Below are 15,135 nucleotides of genomic sequence, written 5' to 3'. Positions count from 1 at the left end.
AAAAAAAAGATGTTACCATTCAGGAAAGCAGACTGCAGGGTCCAGCCCTGTGCTATTTTTACAACCTTTTGTGAATCTATAAGTAATCCAAAATAAAAAGTATAAAATAAAAAATCAAAAGAGAAAAGAAAACCGTTAGTAAGGGGGGTGGGGTCAGAGGTTCATGTAAGTTTTAGAGGAAGAACCAGCTTCTCCACAGGCAGCTTGGTTTGTGCCTCAAAGCTACCTTAATATGAAGCTATTTTGTTCCAAAGGCAGGAGTCCTTTTAGTGTTTTGTTTATTTTTGGAAGAATATCAATAGTGGAGTTTTGTGGTAGCCTGAAGAAATACTGAAAGAAGAGCCAAATCCCTGGCATGTTACAATTCTCCATTACAAAATAATCACCAGCTTCCTCAAAACCATCCATTAAAATCATTTTCCGGCCGGGCGCGGTGGCTCACGCCTGTAATTCCAGCACTTTGGGAGGCCAAAGCGGGCGGATCACGAGGTCAGGAGATCGAGACCATCCTAGCTAACACGGTGAAACCCCGTCTCTACTAAAAATAGAAAAAATTAGCCGGGCATGGTGGCGGATGCCTGTAGTCCCAGCTACTTGGGAGGCTGAGGCAGGAGAATGGCGTGAACCTGGGAGGCGGAGGTTGCAGTGAGCCGAGATCACACCACTGCACTCCAGCCTGGGCAACAGAGCAAGACTCCGACTCAAAAAAAAAAAAAAAAAATCATTTTCCTTTCCACTGTGGGGAAAAAACAGATATGCACAGCATTTATAATAATACTCCCCAAATACTTACCTGAGCAAATGCCAGAGTTTAAAAGGGGTCATCTCCAAAGTCAGACAATGTGGTGACAATGAAAATGCCCCAAGGGGCAGGAACTCTTACTGCTATACAGCCTCTGCACAAGCTTTCACATCGGCCTGGCCACAGAAAAGGGGTGTGTGTTTAACACTACTAAGGCCTGTCTTTGGAAAATTAAAAAGCTGGTCAGGAATTCCTTCACAGGATCTCCAGGTAAGACTTCCTTTTTGGAAACTTGACTCAGCCACCAGAAATAGGGGTAGTTATTAAAAGCCACAACAGCAAGGCAGCCAAAGCCAGGCAGTTCACGATTCAACCAGTTTGAAAATAAGGACACCATCAGATAGGTCCAAAGATTTGCTCATCAACGGCAAGAAGATATCAATGTTTTTCTCTACTGTGGTCATTAAAAATACCAGGAGCAGTAGCCAGAGCTTCAGGAACCTGATTGGCAGAGAAAATCCCCATGGACCCAGGTCAGAGAGACTTGAGCAGGGCACTGTCCTTGCTGTACTTTAGCATCCATACCATTGACCACAGAAAGTCAGGCCATGTGGCTATTTAAAAAAAACAGAAAACAGAACTCAACAAGCTAATAACCAAAAATTTAACTTCATGGCCGGGCAGGGTGGTTCGCACCTATAATTCTAGTGCTTTGGGAGGCTGAGGCAGGAGGAGGACTTGAGGCCAGGAGTTCGAGACCAGTTTAGGCAACATGGGGAGACCCCATTTCTATAAAAAGTAAAATAAAATTAGGTGTAGTGGCACGTGCTTGTAGTCCCAGCTACCTGGGAGGCTGAGGTGGGAGGTTAGCTTGAGCCCAAGAGGTTGAGGCTGCAGTGAGCTGTGATCATTATCACTACATTCCAGTTTGGGCAACAGAGTGAGACCCTGTTTCAAAAAAAAAAAAAAAAAAAAAGTGAGGGCTCAGAAAGAAAAAATTTGTCAATACGATACGTATTAATTAAGGTAAAAGATCTGACACGGGCTGGGCGTGGTAGCTCACGCCTGTAATCCCAGCACTTTGGGAGGCCGAGGTGGGTGGATCGCAAGGTCAGGAGTTCGAGACCAGTTTGGCCAACATGGTGAAACCCCATCTCTACTAAAAATACGAAAAATTAACCAGGCGCAGTGATGCGCATCAGTAATCCCAGCTACTCAGGAGGCTGAGGCAGGAGAATCGCTTGACCCCGGGGGGTAGAGGTTGCAGTGAGCTGAGACAGTGCCACTGCACTCCAGCATGGAAGACAGAATGAGACTCCGTCTCCAAAAAAAAAAAAAAAAAAAGGAGCTGACACCAAGAATAACTTGAAGAAACAAAGATAAACACAATACCTCATATATGGTTATTCAAACAGATTATTCCCCTGGCCTACAGAACTATCAGTAAGCCCGCGGTGACTTATGCCTATAATCCCAGCATTTTGGGAGGCCGAGGTGGACAGATCACTTGAGGACAGGAGTTCAAGACCAGGCTGGCCAACATGGTGAAACCCCGTCTCTACTAAAAATACAAAATTAGGTGGGTATGGTGGTGTCTGCCTGTAGTCTCAGCTACTGGGAAGGCTGAAGCACAAGAATCACTTCAGCCTGGGAGGTAGAAGATGCAGTGAGCCAAGATCGTACTACTGCACTCCAGCCTGGGTGATAGACCAAGACTCTGTCTCAAAAAAAAAGGACTATCAGTAAACCAGCTGTCCACTCTAGGCCACTGAGGCTGCCACACCTGTCTGTCCTCCAGGGAGTCCACAGGCTACCCAGTCCTGAGTGGAAACTCTGATTAGGGGGAAGAACAAAACAATCCAGCAACAGTTTGCACAGCTCATTAACATTTCGGCAGGGATGGGGCAGGAATACCACAGTCCGCACAGAAAGGAAGTGACAGGTCTCTCCCTTTTCTCCAAGGGTTTTTTCTTTAAGAAGTTTACTGAGTCACAGAGAACAGAAAATAAAAACAAAAGTCTCATTCTAATTGCTTTTTTTTTTTTTTTTTGAGACAGAGTCTCGCTCTGTTGCCCAGGCTGGTGTAGTGGTGCAATCTCGGCTCACTGCAACCTCCACCTCCTGGTTTCAAGCGATTCTCCTGCCTCAGCCTCCCCAGTAGCTGGGACTACAGGTGCCTGCCACCAAGCCTGGATAATTTTTTGTATTTTTAGTAGAGATGGGGTTTCACTGTGTTAGCCAGGATGGTCTGGATCTCCTGACCTCGTGATCCGCCCGCCTCGGCCTCCCAAAGTGCTGGGATTACAGGCCTGAGCCACCGCGCCCGGCCTTTAATATTTTTAATTGCTGAAATTTGATGAAAAATTTTTTTTTTTTGACACAGGGTCTTGCTCTGTTGTCCAGGCTGGAATGAAGTGGTGCAATCATGGCTCACTGCAGCCTTGAATCCCCCGGACTCAAGAGATCCTCCCGCCTCAGGCTCCCCAGTAGCAGGCATGCACCAGCTAATTTTTGTTCAGCCAATCTTTAAATTTTTTGTAGAAATGAGAGCCTCACTATGTTGCCCAGGCTCCTCTGTAACTCCTGGGTTCATGTGATCCTCCCACCTCTGCCTCCCAAAGTGCTAGAATTACAGGTGTGAACCACCGTGCCCAGCCTGAAGCAGACAGCTTTTTTTTTTTTCTTTCTTTTTGTGTAGACCTCCTCTGCGGTCAAGATAGTGTTTTAAGGCTAGGCGCAGTAGCATACGCTTGTAATCCCAGCAACTTTGGGAGGCTGCAGCAGGAGGCAGGAAGATCACTCGAGCTCAGGAGTTCGAGACCAGCCTGGGCAACATGGCAAAACCCCGCCTCTACAAAAAAATACAAAAACTAGCCGGGTGTGGTGGTATGTGCCTCTAGTCCCAGCTATGCGAGAGACTGAGGTTCCCTTGAGCCTGGGAGGTCAAGGCTCCAGTGAGCGGAGATCACACCACTGCATTCCAGTCTAGGCAACAGGGCAAGACCCTGTCTCAAAACAAAGAGAAGAAAAGTGTTTTAAATGGATATTTAGTTAATATTTAGAGGAAAACTATGATTATAGATTAATGTTACTATCTAGTTTCACCAGTTAGAAACAGAAACTGGAAGAATTTTGTCAATGGATTAAAAAAAATAATAATAAGCCCAGCTGGGTGTGGTAGCTCACAACTGTAATCCCAGCACTTTAGGAGGCCTAGGTGGCTGGATCACTTGAGGTCAGGAGCTTGAGACCAACCTGGCCAACATGGTGAAACCCTGTCTCTACTAAAAGTACAAAAATTAGCCGGCGTGGTGGCACGCGCCTGTAGTCCCAGCTACTAGGGAGGCTGAGGCAGGAGAATCGCTTTAACCCAGGAGGCAGAGGTTGCAGTGAGCCGAGATCGCACCATTGTACTCCAGCCTGGGCAACAAGAGCAAGACTCTGTCTCAAAAAAAAAAAAAAAAAAAAAAAAGGCCCAGATGCAGTGGCTCAAGCCTTAAATAACTTTGGGGTGACCCCCGCTGACCCTGGTTAACCACATTCCACCCCAGAGAACTCAGTATTTTTCTTTCAAAGCACTCATCATACTTCTCTTACCTGGCAGCAAGAAAGCTATTTAAGGCCAGGAAGATGTCTGCTGTGTCCCCTGAGCCAAATGGATGAAAGAGAATTTAAAAGACAAGTAAGATAGCTCACAATCAAGATCTGAATTTTCCGACAGACTTCATCATCCATAATCACTAACCAATCTTATAGCAAGCGTGCCCAAACGCTTGTCCCCAAATCCAGCTGCTATACACACAAATGACTTAAGAAATGTATTTACACAATGTGGCTGTGTCACCACCAAGAACACTCCGGGCATTTGACAGCAATTCAACAAGAACTTCAGAGACACCCACAACAGCCAATGAGGCAGATGTTTCAGCTGAGCAAAGCAGATGTCAGACAAGGACAGCTACTGTGTCCAGTTGTTTACAGCAAGCAGCTATTTCTCTCTCCACCAAGAATAATCTCAAGACAAAGAACAGACCCATAAACATTTTTCCAGAACCACTTTAAAGATCATGGTTCCATGACAAAGGCAAAAGTATCACAGCACATGCAGTCAGCACTCAAAAGCCCAAACACAAGTTCCTTTCCTTTGCAGAACTGAAAAACTTTTACAGTACTTGAGAAGAGCTCACGATGCCTCCTAAAAATAAGTTGAGGGCGAACAGCTGATAGGCAACTATTACACAGAATAAGTTTTGTAGTCTGTCCAGAAAATACCACGGGGTAAGCCTTTCTCCTGAATTCCAAGGCAGATTTCCTGCGACTCCCCCACAAATTAGTGTTAATTTTTTTTTTTTTTTTTGAGACGGGGCCTCGCTCTGTCACCCAGGCTGGAGTGCAGCGGCGCAATCTCCGCTCACTGCAAGCTCCGCCTCCCGGGTTCACGCCATTCTCCTGCCTCAGCCTCCCGAGTAGCTGGGACTACAGGTGCCCGCCACCACGTCCGACTAGTTTTTTTGTATTTTTAGTAGAGACGGAGTTTCACCACGTTAGCCAGGATGGTCTCGATCTCCTGACCTCGTGATCCACACGCCTCGGCCTCCCAAAAAGTGCTGGGATTACAGGCGTGAGCCACCGCACCCGGCACAATTTTTATTTATTTTTATTTTTATTTTCTTGAGTCAGAGTCTTGCTCTGTCGCCCAGGCTGGAATGCAGTGGTGCAATCTCAGCTCACTGCAACCTCCGCCTCCTGGGTTCAAGCGATTCTCCTGCCTCATCCTCCCGAGTAGCTGGGACTACACACGCCCGCCACCACGCCTGGCTAACTTTTGTATTTTGGTTTCATCATGTTGGCCAGCCTGGTCTCCAACTCCTGACCTCAAGTGATCTGCCTGCCTTGGCCTCCCAAAGTGCTGGGATTACAGGTGTGAGCCACCACACCCAGCCATGTTACTCATTTTTGTCCTTCATTAAGTAGGGGGCAGAGAAAGAAAAAGATAAAGTATAACTCTAAACTTGATCACTTCTGCTAAACTCTACAAGATAAGCCAGTTAATTAGGCCTTAGCTTCAATTTCTTTTTTTTTTTTCCTGATCCTTGCACAGCAGGGCTAACCCATGGGCAGTGTGCCAACAGTAGCCTCAATTTACTTCTTTTATCATTATTTTTTTAAACCTTTGATCCAGGTGTGGTGTCTCATGCCTATAATCTCAGCACTTCAAGAGGCAGAGGAGGGAGGACTACTTGAGCCCAGGAGTTTGAGACCAGCCTGGGCAACAAAGTGAGTCCTCATTTCTATATACAATGAAAAAAAAAAAAACACCTTTATTATGAAAATGCTCAAACATTAACAAAAGTAGAGAACACCAGCCCCATAAACCCATTACCCAGGTCCAACAGTTATCAACAGTTATCAACACAGAGCCAGTAATTTTCCTCTATAAGCCAGCATACTTCTCCCCCAGGCCCCATCTCTGATGATTTTTAGATTTGCTCCTTTGATCTCTCAGCATCTGCTTCATAGTTATTTGCTTAGGAGTCAGCATTTTTTTTTTTTTTTACATTCTGAGATAATCTAAGTTCCATGAAGAATTTTGCAAAGCACGAGTGGGTAAAAAATTCACCAAGTTTGCAGGGTTTTTTTTTTTTATTTTTTAATTTTTATTATGTTTGTTTTTTTTTTTGAGACGGAGTCTCGCTCTGTCGCCCAGGCTGGAGTGCTGGAATGCAGTGGCGTGATCTCGGCTCACTGCAAGCCCCGCCTCCCGGGTTCACGCCATTCTCCTGCCTCAGTCTCCCAAGTAGCTGGGACTATAGGCGCCCGCCAATAGGCCCGGCTAATTTTTTGTATTTTTTAGTAGAGACGGGGTTTCACTGTGTTAGCCAGGATGGTATTTTTTTTATTTTTGAGACGTAGTCTCGCTCTGTCGCCCAGGCTGGAGTGTAGCGGCGCGATCTTGGCTCACCGCAACCTCCGCCTCCTGGGTTCAAACAACTCTCCTGCCTCAGCCTCCTGAGTAGCTGGGACTACAGGCACATGCCATGACACCCAGCTAATTTTTTTTTTTTTTTTTTTAGTAGAGATGGGGTTTCACCATGTTAGCCAGGATGGTCTCGATCTCCTGACCTCGTGATCCGCCCACCTCAGCCTCCCAAAGTGTTGGGATTACAGGTGTGAGCCACCACGCCCAGACAGGATTTTTTTTTTTTTTTTTTGAGACGGAGTCTCACTCTGTCGCCCAGGCTGTGCAGTGGCACGATCTCTGCTCACTGCAACCTCCGCCTCCCAGGTTCACGCCATTCTCCTGCCTCAGCCTCCAGAGTGGCTGGGACTACAGGCAGCCATCACCACGCCTGGCTAATTTTTTGTATTTTTAGTAGAGACGGGATTTCACTGTGTTAGCTGGGATGGTCTCGATCTCCTGACCTCGTGATCCGCCCCCCTTGGCCTCCCAAAGTGCTGGGATTACAGGCGTGAGCCACCGTGCCTGGCCAGAAGAGTAATTTATTAATGCATTCATTAATAAATTAGGCCTGGCCCTAGCTAACTAATCAGATTCCCATAGATTAGGGACAGCACCCCAGCTGAAATCATAGGACCAGGCACTCTTGTCCCACAGGAGTGGTAAGCTGCATAGTGGTTTTAAAATGTTCGGATGGGGGCGGGGGCAGTGGCTCATGCTTCTAATTCCAGCACTTTGGGAAGCCAAGGCGGGCAGATCACCTGAGGTCAGGAGTTCAAGACCAGCCTGGTCAGCATGGCGAAACCTCGTCTCTATCAAAAATACAAAAATTAGCTGGGCATGGTGATGCACACCTGTAATCTCAGCTACTCAGGAGGCTGAGGCAGGAGAATCGCTTGAACCTGGGAGGCGGGGGTTGCAGTGGGCCAAGATGGAGCCACTGCACTCCAGCCTGGGCAACAGAGCAAGAATCCATCTCAAAATAAATAAATAAATAAAATAGGCTGGGCACGGTGGCTCATGTCTGTAATCCTAGCACTTTGTGAGGCCGAGGCGGGAGGATCACCTGAGGCCAGGAGTTTGAGACCAGCCCAGCCAACATGGTGAAACCCCGTCTTTACTAAAAATAAAAAAATTAGCTGGGCATGGTAGTGCATACTTGTAGTCCCAGCTCCTCCAGAGGCTGAGGCAAGAGAATAGCTGGACCAGGGAGGCGGAATGAACCAAGATCAAGTCACTGCACTCCAGCCTGGGTAACAGAGGGAGACTCTGTTTCAAAAAAAAAAAAAGAATTTCATTAACAGGTTTTGAGGTGGAAACCTTCCACTTTCACTCAGATCACTTGCTCTAAGGGAAGATAATTACCATGTGAGGACATGGGCCCTAAGGAAAGTTCCATGACGCAAGGAACTGAGGGCTCCTGCCACCAGCCAAGAGGGAACTGAGGCTTCCAGTCACTAGCCTTATGAGTGAGCCATCTTGGAATCAGATCCTCCAGCCCTGGTCCAGCTTTTATTTTATTTGTTCTTTTTAAATTTTCGACCTCTAGAAAAAACAGAAAAGACTCCAGCCAGCTTTTAGATGCCTGCAGCCCCAGCCAACATCTTGGCTGCAACTCCATGAGACCCGAAGTCATAATCACCCAGATAAGCCACTGATAATTCCTGACCCACAGAAACTGTTGGATAATAAATATTCGTCACTTTAATCCATTAAACTTTGTGTTGTTACAAGCAGCAGACAACCATTACAAGTCAGCAGAATGGAAGCAGGAGCCTGAAAAGAAAGAGAAGGGGTAGGCATGGTGGCTTACACCTGTAATCCTAACACTTTGCGAGGCCAAGGCAGGAGGACTGCTTGAAGCCAGGAGTTTGAGACCTGCCTGGGCAACACAGTGAGACCCCATCTACATATTTTTTTTAAAAAATACATAAATAAATAAACAGGCTGGGCGCACTTCAGGAGGCCAATAAAGGAGGGTTGCTTGGGCGCAGGAGTTCAGGACCAGACTGGGAAAGAGAGATCCCATCCCTACAAAAAAATTTATTTATTTATTTATTTTATTTTATTTTTTTGAGACAGAGTCTCGCTGTCGCCCAGGCTGGAGTGCAGTGGCGCGATCTCGGCTCACTGCAGGCTCCGCCCCCCCGGGGTTCCCGCCATTCTCCTGCCTCAGCCTCCCGCGTAGCTGGGACTACAGGCGCCTGCCACCTCGCCCGGCTAATTTTTTGTATTTTTAGTAGAGACGGGGTTTCACCGTGTTAGCCAGGATGGTCTCGATCTCCTGACTTCGTGATCCGCCCGCCTCGGCCTCCCAAAGTGCTGGGATTACAGGCGTGAGCCACCACTCCCAGCCTATTTTGAGACAGAGTCTCGCTATGTCGCCAGAGTGTAGTGGCGCGATCTCGGCTCACTGCAACCTCTGCCTCCCGGGTTCAAGCGATTCTCCTGCCTCAGCCTCCCAAATAGCTAGGACTACAGGTATGCGCCACCACGCCCAGCTAATTTTTATATTTTTAGTAGAGACGGGATTTCACCATGTTGGACAGGATGGTCTCGATCTCTTGACCTAGTGATCCGCCCACCCCAGCCTCCCAAAGTGCTGGGATTACAGGCATGAGCCATTTCGCCCACCCAAAAAAAAATTTTTAAGAAAAATAAATATGGTGGCACGTGCCTGTAGTCCCAGATACTCAGGAGGGTGGACCAAAAGGAAAAAAAGAGGGCCAGGTGCGTGGCTCACACCTGTAATCCCAGCACTTTGGGAGGCCGAGGCGGGTGGATCACCTGAGGTCAGGAGTTTGAGACTGGCCTGGCCAACATGGTGAAACCCCTCTCTACTAAAAATTAAAAAAAAAAATTAACTGGGTGTGGTGGCGGGCGCCTGTAATCCCAGCTACTTGGGAGGCTGAGTGGGGAGAATCGCTTGAACCCGAGTAGCTGGGATTACAGGCACCTGCCACCATACGCGGCTAATTTTTTTATTTTTAGTAGAGACGGGATTTCACCATGTTGGCCATGCTGGTCTCGAACTCCTGACATCAGGTGATCCGCCTGCCTCGGCCTCCCAAAGTGCTGAGATGACAGGCGTGAGCGACTGCGCCAGCCCAGCAAGCTCCATTTTTTATTTATCTAATTTACTATCTGTACCTTCCAGTAGAATAGAAGCTCCTTGAGAACAGGAAGTTCTTTTGTTGAGTACTATATCCTTAGCTCCTACAATCATCCCTGGTTCCTAGCAGACACTCGGAGAGTATTTGTTGAGTTATTTTGCTCTAATTGAATGCAGACTGAAATCGCAACAAGGGAAGTAGTGTGATCTGATGCTGGCGCCGTAAAGACACCGGCAGCGAGTACATGGAAGGGAGCGCGTCACAGCCTCCTCAGCTGGAATCACAAGGCTTAGAACCAGAGAGTAAACGAAATTGCCTACCCTGATAACCTATCAGTCTGTCCAAGGGCAAACTCTCTCCTTGACAACTCTCGGCCAACGAACGTGGGGGAGAGCCAGGAACGCTAATCAGTGTTTTCCTCCCATCTAGCCTGTTTTGTGTTCTGTGCCTGAGTCCCTCCCACAGACGAGCAACCTCGGCTGCGCTCGGGGCGCTTTCCCGGGGTGCCGGACGGACAAGCTTGCAGACAGCGTCCTGAGAGAGGACACGGCTCTCTGATCCCCGTGAGGCTTCGCATCCACATTCTTCCACCATAAAAAAACACTCTCAGGCAACCCGGGCGGCACTAAGAGCGAAAGCGGCCACGGCCGGCTCACCTACGCTGCGCCACGGCGGCGAGCTCCCTACCGGGAGGTAAAACCCCGCTTTGAGGAACACTGGGGCTTGTTCTGAACGCCACTGAAACCCAGGCTGCGGCAATGGGGGAAACCCGAAAAAATCAGCCTCCAGAGGCGCTGCTGCAGACCCGGTGAGGGACTTGGGACACCGCCGCAGCCTCCCGGCCCGCACCCGACTCGGAAAGGCGGAGGAGCTAGGCGGCAGCACGGGCGGGGTCCTCCAGGGGCCGAGGGACTGGGGAACCTGGGGGCCGGGGTCCCAGAGCGAAGAGGCGGCCTGCGGCGCCCCTGCGGCGTGCACGCGCGAGTACGAGGCCGCGCTCACTCACCTGCCGCCGCGCCCTCTCACCCGCCCGCGCCGCTGGCCCCGCCCACTGGCGTCACTTCCGACCAGCCGGGCGGGCGGGGCCGGAAATGCGCGGGCTCGGACCCCGCCTCGCCGCCCTGCTTCGGTTGCTCGGCAACGGGGATCTTGGGCGCTGCTTCCGCCGGGAACCTGGCGGTGTCCTGTTTGTCGCTGTCGCAATGGATGCTGAACGTCCTCGCCCCTCTTCGTTCCCGTCCCCCCTGCGTCCTCTCTCCTCTCCGTCCTCTTTCCCCTCCTTCCCTGCGTCCTCGCTCCCCTCCCCGTCCTCTCCCGACCTTGTCCTCTTCCCGCCTTCTTTCTTGACGTCGACCCCCGATCTTCGTCCTCGCCCCCGCCTCCGGGTGCTCCCCCCAGTGTTTCTCCTCTTTGACCACGAGGAGAATTGCCGGCACTAGGGATGCGAATTTTCGGCCTTGAAATACTGTGCCAGGGCCGGGGGCGGTGGCTCACGCCTGTAATCTCAGCACTTTGGGAGGCCGAGGCGGGCGGATCACGAGGTCAGGAGATCGAGACCATCCTGGCCAACACGGTGAAACCTCGTCTGTACTAAAAATACAAAAAATTAGCCGCGCGCGGTGGCGTGTGCCTGTAGTCCCAGCTGCTGGGGAGGCTGAGGCAGAAGAACGGCGTGAACCCAGGAGGCGGAGGTTGCAGTGACCTGAGATCATGCCACTACACTCCAGCCTAGACGACAGAGCAAAACTCCGTCTCAAAAGAATAAAAAAAAAAAGAAATTACTCTAGGCCAGGCATGGTGACTCATACCTGTAATCCCAGCACTTTGGGAGGCCAAGGCAGGAGAAGGATTGCTTGACCTCAGAAATTTGAGACCAGCCTGGGCTAAATAGTGAGACTCCCATCTCTATTTATTTAAAAAAAAAATTTTTGGCTGGGCACAGTGGCTCATGCCTGTAATCCCAGCACTTCGGGAGGCCGAGGCGGGTGGATCAAGAGGTCAAGAGATCGAAACCAGCCTGGCCAGCATGGTGAAACCCTGTCTCTACTAAAAATACAAAACTTAGCCGGGCGTGGTGGTGCATGCCTGTAGTCCCAGCTACTCAGGAGGCCGAGGCAGGACAATCGCTTGAACACAGGAGTTGGAGGTTGCAGTGAGCCGAGATCGCGCCACTGCATTCCAGCCTGGGCAACAGAGCGAGACTCCATCTCCAAAAAAAAATGAAAAAAAAAAAAGGCCGGGCGCGGTGGCTCAAGCCTGTAATCCCAGCACTTTGGGAGGCCGAGGCGGGCGGATTACAAGGTCAGGAGATGGAGACCATCCTGGCTAACACTGTGAAACCCCGTCTCTACTAAAAATACAAAAAATTAGCCAGGCGTGGTGGCGGGCACCTGTAGTCCCAGCTACTCAGGAGGCTGAGGCAGGAGAATGGCGTGAACCCAGGAGGCGGAGGTTGCAGTAAGCAGAGACTGCGCCACTGCACTCCAGCCTGGGCAACAGACCCAGACCCTGTCTCAAAAAAAAAAAAAAAAAAATGGCCAGGGGCTCATGCCTGTAATCCCAGCACTTTGGGAGGCCGAGGCAGGTGGATCACCTGAGGTCGGGAGTTCAAGACCAGCCAGACTAACATGTATAAACCCAGTCTCTACTAAAAATACAAAATTAGCCGAACTTGGTGGCGCATGCTTGTAATCCTAGCTACTCGGGAGGCTAAGGCAGGAGAGTTACTTCAATCTGGGAGGCAGAGTTTCCAGTGAACTGAGATCTTGCCATTGCACTCCAGCCTGGGCTACTAGAGTGAAACTCCGTCTCAAAAAAAAAAAAAAAAAAAAAAGGATGGGGTCTCCCTCTGTCCCTCAGGCTCAAGTGCAGTGGTGGGATCACAGCTTACTGCAACCTCTGCTTCCCAGGCACAGGTGATCTTCTCACCTCAGCCTCCAGAGTAGCTAGGACTACAGCTGTAAGCCACCATGCCCAGCTAATTTTTTTACTTTTTTGTAGAGATGGGGTTTTGCCATATTACCCAGGCTGGTCTTGAACTCCTGGACTCAAGTGATCTCCTGCTTTGGCCTCACAAAGTGCTGGGATTTCATGCATGAGCCACTGTGCCTGGCAGTTGTCTGATTTCTAATAACTGTGGCAGTTTGGTAGGTGCGTAATTCAGATGATTTAATTGCTTTGTTCAAATGGCCAATTGGAAGCAAAGTCATGCCTTAAAACATTATTTAAAACTTGTCAGACGGGTGGGGGGAGGGGGGAAGGATAGCTTTAGGAGATATACCTAACGCTAAATGACGAGTTAATGGGTGCAGCACACCAGCATGGCACATGTATACATATGTAACTAACCTGCACATTGTGCACATGTACCCTAAAACTTAAAGTATTAAAAAAAAAAAAAAAAAAAAAACTTGTCAGCCGGGCACAGTGGTTCATGCCTATAATCCCAGCACTTTGGGAGGCCGAGGCGGGCGGATCTCAACTTTAGGAAATCGAGACCGTCCTGGCTAACATGGTGAAACCCTGTCTCTACTAAAAATACAAGAAAATTAGCCAGGCGTGGTGGCGGGCGCCTGTAGTCCCAGCTACTTGGGAGGCTGAGGCAGGAGAATGGTGTGAACCCGGGAGGCGGAGCTTGCAGCGAGCTGAGATGGCGCCACTGCACTCCAGCCTGGGCGGCAGAGTGAGACTCCATCTCAAAACAAATGAAAACAAAACTTGTCTTACCGTGTCTGAACTTTTGATGCTTCTAGCCCATGAACAGTCTTTGTTGTATTCTTAGAGTAAGTCTTTTTTTCCCCCTTCCAGGGTAGCAATCATATTAAATTATCATTTGTGAAATGATTTTTTAAAATTTAAATTTTATTTTTTAATTAATTTAATTTTTTTGAGGTGGAGTGTCAAAATAGACCACTCCTGGCCTGTTTTTGTTTGTTTGTTTGTTTGTTTTTTGAGATGGAGTCTCCCTCTATTGCCCAGGCTGGAGTGCAGTGGCTCAATCTTGGCTCACTGCAACCTCCGCCTCCTGGGTTCAAGTGATTCTCCTGCCTCAGCCTCCTGAGTAGCTGGGACTACAGGCGTGTGCCACCACACCAGGCTAGTTTTTTTGTATTTTTAGTAGAGACAGGGTTTCACCATGTTGGCCAGGCTTGGTCTTGAACTCCTGACCTCGTGATCCACCCGCCTCGGCCTCCCAAAGTGTTGGGATTACAGGCGTGAGCCACCGTGATCGGCCTTTTTTTTTTGGGGGGCGGGGGGAGATGGAGTTTTGCTTTTGTTGCCCAGGCTGGAGTGCAATGATGCAGTCTTCGCTCACCACAACCTCTGCCTCCCAGGTTCAAGCAATTCTCCTCCCTCAGCTTCCCGAGTAGCTGGGATTACAGGCATGCGTCACCATGCCTGGCTAATTTTGTATTTTTAGTAGAGGTGGGGTTTCTCCATGTTGGTCAGGCTGGCCTCAAACTCCTGACTTCAGGTGATCCGCCTGCCTCGGCCTCCCAAAGTGCTGGGATTACAGGCATGAGCCACTGCCCCCAGCCTGGCCTGTTTTTTAAGTTTTAATTCATTTTTGAGACAAGGTCTCGTTCTTTTTTTTTTTTTTTTTTTGGCCTCCCAAATTGCTGGGATCACAGGTGTGAGCCACCGTGCCTGGCCAAGACAGGGTCTCGTTCTTTTGCCCAGGCTGCAGTGCAGTGGTGTGATCACAACTTACTGCAACCTCAACCACCCGGGCTCAGTCCATCCTCCAACCTCAGCTTCCTGAGTGGCTGGGACTAGAGGCACATGCCACCACACCCGGCCTATATTTATTTATTTATTTATTTTTTTTATGTTTGTTAACTCTTGTATTCAACAAACAGTGAGTGTTGTGTGACCCTGTTTTAGGTGCTGGGGATACAGAATAAAGCACAATCATTAGCTGTAGACAACGTAGCCTAATGGAGCTGGATCCACCATTGGCAACCTTAAAGTTACCTCCCTTGGTCCTTAAGATTAAATGCAACTTCAAACTCTGTCATGCTTAGCATCTTGTTGCAAAACAAATAATGGCCCACCTAGTTTGCTACTGGTAGCCCTGTGGATCTATTAATATTAACCATCTATTGATGAAGTTAACTTTCATAAAGGATTCTACAAAAGTTCAGAGGCATAAAGTATTTAAGGACAAACAAGTACTGGTCCGCAGCAAAAATAGCATCAGTATTCTGCTTTCAGAAAAGCCAAGAAAACCAATAAAAAATTCATTCTGAGTATATACAGAACTGCTGGACAGAGGTCATCCTATACGTGTGGTACACGTACAAATATGACATAAGAAGAAC

At 48.9% G+C, this 15,135-nt stretch overlaps 1 protein-coding gene across 12 annotated transcripts in view; it reads right to left on the bottom strand.

The window, feature by feature from the left end:
• The window catches only part of FAM234A (family with sequence similarity 234 member A), a 38,433-nt gene extending 26,414 nt beyond the window's left edge, over positions 1 to 12,019 (bottom strand). For 6 of the 12 annotated variants that reach the window (XR_008514355.1, XR_008514357.1, XM_054533252.1 and 3 more), the window contains exon 1: positions 10,821 to 12,019. The gene's annotated coding sequence lies outside the window, so the exon portion shown is untranslated. Of the gene's footprint in view, positions 1 to 10,470 lie in introns of all 12 variants that reach the window. The other 6 variants (XM_024233302.2, XM_063717445.1, XM_054533249.1 and 3 more) reach the window with 4 other exon arrangements.
• Positions 12,020 to 15,135: the final 3,116 nt, after the last annotated feature.

This window comes from Pongo abelii, chromosome 18, assembly GCF_028885655.2.
Source record: "Pongo abelii isolate AG06213 chromosome 18, NHGRI_mPonAbe1-v2.0_pri, whole genome shotgun sequence".
Classification (NCBI taxonomy): Eukaryota; Metazoa; Chordata; class Mammalia; order Primates; family Hominidae; genus Pongo; species Pongo abelii.
This window is presented reverse-complemented; position numbering and strand designations above follow the sequence as displayed.